This window comes from Vigna radiata, unplaced genomic scaffold, assembly GCF_000741045.1.
Source record: "Vigna radiata var. radiata cultivar VC1973A unplaced genomic scaffold, Vradiata_ver6 scaffold_271, whole genome shotgun sequence".
Classification (NCBI taxonomy): Eukaryota; Viridiplantae; Streptophyta; class Magnoliopsida; order Fabales; family Fabaceae; genus Vigna; species Vigna radiata.
The window spans coordinates 330,100-339,242 of NW_014543807.1; the positions used below are offsets into that span (position 1 = coordinate 330,100).

General features: G+C 36.8%; 1 pseudogene; it reads left to right on the top strand.

The window, feature by feature from the left end:
* Positions 1 to 8,794: 8,794 nt before the first annotated feature.
* Positions 8,795 to 9,143, top strand: part of LOC111241179 — a 5,304-nt pseudogene continuing 4,955 nt past the window's right edge.

Here is a 9,143-nt window from a genome sequence, read left to right on the forward strand (position 1 = left end):
TGGCTTGCTATCTCTAGCCTCCCCTAGTAACTAATAATGCATGATAAACGGAAGCAAAATACAATTGATCGTCCTACCCCTATCTCTAGGCTGTATTAGCATAATCAAGGAATTCCCCCCAATTCATGACATTACTGTACGTCTTCGTATCAATAAAGGCAAACAACATTTACCGAATGAGTTAAACGATAAAAGCATTAAGCAAAGGTAAGGAACCCAACAATTGATAATATAAGCATATGCAAGCATATAAAGAAAATAAGAATTTTGATATAAGAGAGTTTAGAGGTTACATGTAATGCCCCGACAACTTACAGGGAATATTGACTGCCCCCACAGATCAACACGAGGCTTTCTAATGTGCTTTGTCCTCACTCGCACATTTTCCGGGAAAACTTCCCAAAAGGTCACCCATCCCTAAATTACTCCAGGCTAAGCACACTTAACCATGGAGTTCTTATGGGATAGGCTACCGAAAAGCAAATGCATTTGTTTTTCGGTAGCCTAACTCATAAGAACTCCATGGTTAAGCGTGCTTAGCCTAGAGTAATTATGGGATGGGTGACCTTCCAGGAAGTTTTCTCGGAAAGTGTGTGAGTGAGGACAAAGCACACTGGAAAGCCTCGTGTTGATGTGTGGGGGCAGTCAACAGTCCCTGTAAGTTGTCGGGGCGTTACATTACATCTTTTCCCAGCAACAAATAAGATTACTCCTCCATCGTCATGGAGAAACTAGGTGAACAATGGAATGGAAGAGATAGAAACCCTAAAAAGGAGAAAAGGAGAGTTGTCACCATCTCCAAATCTACGCCCAAAAGGGTGAAAAATGTGTTTTTGTGCCTAAGCCATCAAAAGATACCAACCCTAAGACTTTCTGGCCTTTAAATAAGGCATAAAAATAACAGAAAACAAGTCCAAGCACAAAAAAATCATAAAAATAACATAAAATAGGTCCAAGCCCGCGTCCAAATTGCTCAGCGCTAAAAAATGACGCTAACGGTTTGCCCCAAAATCGCTCAGCGCCCAAAACCACCGCTCAGCGCTGTGGTCAACATTTTGGTTAACTGGTTGACTGGTTGACTTTCCTGCATTATATTTGACTTTTCTGTACTACAACCCTTGGTACTTCAACCTTTCTTTCAATTCATTCCAAAAACCTACAAAATCAAGGGAATCTAATGATAAAATCATAAAACATGTCCTCAACTCTTTTATTCACAAAACTAAAGAAAAATCACGAGTCAAAGCAAGTTTCTAAGTCAACAAGGGTGCATTTGATATCAAAATTAAGTATGAAAATAACGGTTTTTCAACCGTTATCACAACCCCAAGCTTGAAACTTTGTTTGTCCTCAAGCAAACAAGATGAAACTTAGTCTTTCACAAATCATCACAATGGTTCAACACATTCCAAAAGCTCTTTCTTTCAAGATAGGTAATCACTCATTTCAACTCATCAATAGAATTTAGTTAAGATGTGCACATGCTTTGATTCAATTAACTCATCATGGTGTTCACACAATCACATAATCTTCCAACAGATGCTACTCTCATGAATGATCAATTAGCTAAGCATAGATATAATCATGAATTCATGGAATCATTCCTCACCAGATAAAGTGTTTCACTCAAACACTCAAGTGTTTCACTCAAAGGTGTATAAAGGTCACTCCTTCCCTCTACTATCCACATGTCACATAGAACAAAGTTGCCTTTCATTTACCACAATCAAACATCATCACATACACATGTCATCACAAGGACTTTTAAAGGCTTATAATGTGGTTGGGCTAACAAGGAAAATTGGTTTTTGTAGATCACAAAACCCTTGAGTTAAGAGAGTTATCTATACATTCATAGTTCAAGCACAAACTCTCTTTTTACCAATCTCACTCATTCCTAACTTTCCCTTTTTCTGCATTGAGCTTTTCTTTTCATGCTTTGCTTTTTCTATCTTTTTCATCTTTTCTCATGCATTTTCTATTCAACTCATAAGCTCAATGCCTAACTTTTCTTTTCTTTTTCAATTCTCCCAACAACCCCAAACTTGAACCTTTAACAATACCACAAAAATATTTCTCAACCTAACTCAAGGCAAAGAATTTCAAAGCAAGGGTTTTCACATTCTATTTAAGGCTTAGGTTCAAAAAGGGTAGAACATATGATGTTCCTTTTTCATGTGGGATGAAATTTTGGCTATAAAAGGGCTTATCAAAAACAACCTTGATCATATGACACATACATGCAATTCAATCAATCACAGAATATCAGGCAAAATCATTCATGCTTCCAGTAGATAGAAAATATATCAATAAGAACTCTGGAGCTCAAAAACCTCACACAAGCTTATTCCAATCATTGAATCAATTACCTTCCTTAGCCTCATAATCACAATCACAAAACCATAATTCATCTGTTCACACAACTTTTGAACTACCACCTGTATATCAGCATATTGTGCACATTCTCAACATCATCAATATCAAAGCATCATCAAGCAATACCCATCATGCAAAAATATCAATATCAAACCACTGCATCATATATAGTATCCAACCAAGTTCATCAACCCTACACTACTAAACAGAAACAAATAAATACAAAAACAAAGGATAGAAAATCCTGATCTAGTGCAGATAGCATCCATCAGTAAATTCTATCTCATCTCCGTTTTCAAAATCGTCATCCTCAACATCTTTCTCCATAGATGGAGCTTCAGCTGCTCCAACTCTGATTCCTTCCTCTTGTTCCTCACAGTCTTGATCCTATTTCCTAATGAGGAGGCCTTCCCAGCACCAAGTACAATTCACAAAACCATAAGAAATCTCATTAAGCGTTACTAAAAGACAAAACTTCTTCCAATGAATGTGGAGGAATCGACCCCAAATAACTGTGCTCTCACAAAACCCCAAACTTGGATGGAAAAATTAATAAAAATTGGGTTTTCAAGAGAGAGAATGATAGGAGAGGTGATGGGAAAACTTTGGAAGAGTGTTTGAAAGTGAAAGAGATGTTGGGGACCTTAAAGTAAACATTTGGGCGAGCCCTAAGGGGTATAAGATTCATGCAATGGGCCAAGAAAACAAATACCAACTTTAAAAACACTTTCACCCCTTAGCGCTGCCACCACCCAACGGTAGGCAATTTGGCTTCTTCCCCCTTTTTGCTTTGCTTCAAACGTCTTTGACCCTGTAACCCTCAATTTCAACTTTCAAATTTCAAGTTTCATGCAATTCCCAATCACTTATGCCACAATTAAACCCTAATTGCAACTAGAACAAAATTTAAACATGCAAAGGAAACAAATCAATCAACTGGGTTACCTCCCAGGTAGCGCTTGTTTAACGTCATGAGCCTGACTCAAACCTTTCTAGCACCTATCAATAGGTGCAAACCTTACCATCACCCATCAGTAGGTGTACCTTCCTGTATCCTTCAGTAGATACCTAAATCTTCTAGCATCCCTTAGTAAATGCTATCCTAGTGACATTCATCAGTAAATGTTGTCAATGACATCCATCAGTAGATGTCTAACCATATAGCATCCATTAGTAGATGCTAATCTTTGTTATCTACATTGGCATCCATCAGTAGATGCCAAATCACCTAACATCCATCAATAGATGTTGTAGAAGCATCTATCTGTAGATGCTATCATCACTGCCATCAGAAGCAGCATTTAACCTAAAAATAAAATAAAATAAAATAAAAGAAACAAAAAATTCAGAAACGAGGTTAGAAACTGGGTTGCCTCCCAACAAGCACTTCTTTAACATCATTAGCTTGACCTAGTAAAGCCCAAACACCTATCAGTAGGTGTTGATATTTTCTGTTGGCGTTCTTCCTTCCTCCATGACACCAACAACATCTCGAGACTTTTCTTGTTACCAACTCTAAGGATCCTCAATCTTCAGAGTTCTGTTTGCTTTGATAGTCTTGATAACCCATAACCTATTTTCAAATTTCACTTGGTGTGCCAGGTTAGGGTTTGTCACTGTTCACATCAGGGTGTTGGTGAACCAATTCTCCTTCCTTATCTGTCTCTTGATGATCTTGTGCTCCTAGTACAAATTTTATCATGCACATACTAAAGAACACTACATTAGAGCACATAATTAGCCCAAAAATAAAAACAGTAAAAGATATATATATATATATATATATATATATATATATATATATTTTTATTTTCGTTTTTTTTTAAATAACAAGATAGAAAGAGAAAAATAAAAAGATAGAACAAAAAATAGATAGAAAGATAGAAAGATGGAAAGATGGAAAGATGAGGAGAAGAATGAGGAAAAGATGTTATTTTATTTTATTTTCGTTTTTTATAAAAAAATAGAAAGATAAAAACAAAAAAATAAAAACAGAAAAATATATTTTTTTTTTCGTTTTTTTTTAAAAGATTAGAAAAAAAAAACAGAAAGAAAAAAAAACAGAAAGATAGATAGAAAGAAATATAGAAAGTCTAATCAGTTAAGAATTAAACACATAGAATAGTTATACCACGAGTCCCCGACAACGACGCCAAAAACTTGTTAACACTCTGACAAGTGTACCAGATCATATCAAGTAATAATAAAAGGGTAAGTCTAAGTATCGTTTTCCCAAGAGACTCATGACACTAAATTGTTGTGCTTTTGTTTAACCAATCAAGACTATAAGAACAATATTTTGGGATTTTTGAATATAAAGTACGGAAAAGTAAACATGAATGCAATTTGATCAATTGAGGTTAAACACAAAAGTGGATGGATGATGTTGATAATATGAGATGGATTTGTTGCTAAGGTTCAGATTTCACCCAATCACCCTCTTATATCTGCTCTTCTTATTTAATTCGATTATTTATCATATTGTCATGCAAACTTTCTTAGTCTACCCTAAACCCAATCTCTTGGCGAAAAGAACCTATTACTAATTACTGGCTTGCTATCTCTAGCCTCCCCTAGTAACTAATAATGCATGATAAACGGAAGCAAAATACAATTGATCGTCCTACCCCTATCTCTAGACGGTATTAGCATAATCAAGGAATCCCCCCAGTTCATGACATTACTGTACGTCTCCGTATCAATAAAGACAAACAACATTTACCGAATGAGTTAAACGATAAAAGCATTAAGTAAGGGTAAGGAACCCAACTTTTGATAATATAAGCATATACAAGCATATAAAGAAAATAAGAATTTTGATATAAGAGAGTTTAGAGGTTACATCTTTCCCCAGAAACAAATAAGATTAGTCCTCCATCGTCATGGAGAAACTAAGTGAACAATGGAATGGAAGAGATAGAAACCCTAAAAAGGAGAAAAAGAGAGTTATCACCATCTCCAAATCTACCCCCAAAGGGGTGAAAAATGTGTTTTTGTGCCTAAGTGATGGAGGACCATCCAAGATCTAACATAGGTCCTTTAACAAGAGCCATGTCCAAGAGAATCCAAGAGGAAAAGGGAGTACTCACTACTTTACTTTTATGGAGTATTAATTACTAAACACCTCTTTCTCTTTGCTAAATAAACTTTACATTGTTTTCCAGGCCTTTAATAAAGAGGAGACACCATGTACATATAACTAAGGAAGGCTGCCAAGAAGGACAACCAAGGAATCACAAAAGGAATCCAGATGGCGCCCCAGCGCCCCTCTCTAGGGCACCCCTGCGCTAGATACTGCAGAGTCTTCTTCTTCACTTGGATTGCTGACCTGGCATGCTGTCCCTTGCGTCCCAAGTCTCTCAAACTGCATAGCTTCCTCAGCAAGCTTCTTTTACACTTAGAGTAACTTGCTTAACACGTTTTTGAGTCACTCCTTCATCTATAAAAGGAGGACTCTTCTCTTTGTAACACTTCAACTTTGAAACTTAATGAAATGCTGTTGAGATTTCTCCAGAATCATTTTTCAGAGTTCAAACACTTGTGCCTCTTCTGCACCCTCTCCTTTAGCTTCCTTCCCTCTTGGAAGGTTTTCGGAGCTTGAGAATCCTTGCTTCTTCCACACACCTTCATTGAAGCCTTCATCAAACACCTTCCGTGCTTCATGTTGCACTTTCATTCCGATGCCATCTCTGGACTTGAAGGTTGTTCGTGATTGAACTCCAAGAGAGCTTCCATCATTTGTCATCCAGAGCCAGACGTTTCACTCACGCTTCAAGAGCTAAGTGCTCTTTCTTCCAATTTTTTTTCCTTAATCGTGTTGTTCTGTTCTTATTGTTCTGTTCTATTGCTTTTATGGTTTGATTAATTTTGTTGAGTGAATTTTGCTTCGTTCACTGTTCCATAGAGTGTCTACATCATTTTAATCAGTGATTTTGATTTGTTTTGTTTCAATTTCAACCTCTACTTTCAGATCCGTATTGTTACTGTCATGTGCAATTAATCTTTGTTGTTTTATCACTGTCCATTAGTTTGATTATGTACTCTGCCTTTGCTTCAGTTTGTCTATGAGAACGAATGCAATGATGGCTCAATTTGGATCAAATAAGCACTAAGACTTTGTCTCGCTTAGATCCGCATAGCCTACGCGTTCTGCTGTGCATCCACTGTTGTTTACATCTGCATAAAACCATGCTTTCTGGTTTGAATTGGTAAACTCTGTTACGGTCCAGATTTCTCATGATTTCAGTTTCGTGCAACTTTGTTTACTGTGTTTGAATGTGCCTGAAGTGATTCCAACTCTTATGCTTCAATAAAATCCAAAATGAGTGATTGAGTTCCTTATAAATCATTCTAAACTCTGCATCGACTTTTTACTTGCTGTCTCGGGTTTCTTTTGCTGCATATTGTTTCGATCCAGTTTGGTTGAATCAGTAGTGGTCAACAAGTTTAAATCAAGTTTCTAAGCATATTTCCACTAATCACAACTTAAATTCACCACTGAATCAGTTAAAGCATATTTCAGTTGCAAGAAAATTTGGTTTCACCGAGACTACACTCTTACTGCAAGTGTATTCAAACCTTTGCACCGTGCTGTGTTCTTTGAAGTGTTTTAGGTCATTTAACATCTACTAGCTCATATATTCTAGCTAGATCTAGTTTCCTAGGGCCTTTCATCTCAGATTATTGATCTATCCAGCTTTGCATCTCAGATTTTCTTCATTCCCGCTGCTGTGTAGCCAATTTTTCTGCATAATTGGCAACTCCACATATCATTCTAAGTTTTAGTGAATTTCTGTGCATTGTAACTGTTGGTGCAAGTGTATTTCACCATTTGAAACTTGTTTCAGCTGTTGTTTTGGTCCGTTTTCATTAAATCTGCAAAATCATAGTTTGACTTTCCATTTTTACTTGAAATTTGGAACTCAACTAGTCAAATTGTGATTCAATGGATTTTGGCACAGTTTGATTGTTTCCACACCTATATTTGGTGCATCAAAGTTTCTTTTTACTGTTCATTTGGTCACTTTTGCACTATTTCACCAAATCACATCTTAAACCCGTAGCTTTGCTTCAATTGAGGAAGTGGAGATGTCATATTTTGTTGTGGCAGATTTCTTTGATGTTTGAGTATTTGGACACATCTATTATGATGATATAAAGTTGCTTGAAGTGTCATTGACCCATTTACCTCACTGCCGTTCAAATTCACCACTGTTGTTTCTCATTTTTCAGCCAACTTTCACTGCTGCCGCACGGTTGTCATTGCTGTTACCATATCAGATTTTTGATTTTGGAAAATTGGATTGGCAAAAGTTGGGATTTACCTTCTAAATCATTTCCAATGTTCAACCACGTCTAAAAGCATACAGAAAAAGCAATTATATCCCTGCAATCCAGTTTTGAAAAGCACAATTCAAAGAAACACATAAATCTGTTGTTCATTGAGGCATTTTGACAAACACTTATGCATTTATATCAAACAGTTCACTGCACACCATACTTTACTAGCAATCTGTTTTTTGGCTAATTAAATTCGGGTGCAGCAGCTGACCATTATCTCACGGTTTGGTGTGTTTGGTAGTGGTGTGTGACTTCATTTTAAGGTGATCCAGGTTCCACAAGCTTCCTCCAAGAGGGTAGCATACTAGGGAGTGGAGAGTTTGTAGAATTGGTCACAAAGGTTGTTCTCCAAGCTGCAACTGCCTTGCAAAACCAGCAACATTTCTCCACCTTTTTCCACCACAAAATTCAAACACTATGGAGATAGGATATATTCAGCTTTTCTAGCCTACCATTGTATACATACTATAGCTCATTTTATCACTTTTAAGGCCTTGTATCACGGAACCTTTGAAGTTCAATTTTCTTTACATTTTTCAAACTTAAAGTAACTTGGGAAAATGCTTTTCAAGTAATTCCAAGTCTACTAAGCAACATTGTAATAGTTAGTTTCCACTTCTTAGAGTGAAAGTGTGTCAAGGGGCTCTAAGTGTCACTTGCATTTTCACATAGGGTCGTTTTTCATTGTCTTCCATTTCCATTCATTTACTTTTCTTGCTTGATTGACTTTTATGTTTTAAGTCTCCGTGATACTTAGGAGCGCGTTTCATTTAGTTAAACCTTCGTTTGGTTTCTAGGAACATAACATCCTTGCATTAAAAAAGGTTTTGAAAGACTTTTATCTAGAAACTTGGGTGAGAAACGTCAAGAGACACTCTGGCTAAGGAAGGACAAGGATTTTAAGCTTGTCCATTGTGACTCACCTCTCCTTCCTGGGAGCTATTCTGTTTCTTCACCTTTAGAATCTTTATAGAAGTCATTCACCAACAACAAGCAAAATTCTCTTTTCAAAAGTTTTGATTCATACTTGTGAAAGGCTTTCAAATCTTTGTGAAAACAATTTCTCTACTTCATAAGAATGAGTCACTCTAGTGTTCAAGGTAATGTCACTCAAGATCAAGAGAACATAGAGTTGCGAGAAGAGCTCAATAGAACCAAGGCTGAGCTGAATGAGCTAAGGCAAATGATCGCCAATCTTACTCTCAATCAAAGCGGGCACATCCAAGGAGCTCACTCTCATAGGCAAAATCATGATCAAGATGATCATTCCCACCATAGTGATCACCATACCTACCAACCTTATGATCACTATCAACGCCCTCCTAGGCGTCATCACAACCCTAGAGAACATCATGTAGAACCTAAGCTTGACCTTCCTCCTTTCTATGGTAGAGATAATGTTGAAGAATACTTTGAGTGGGAGATGA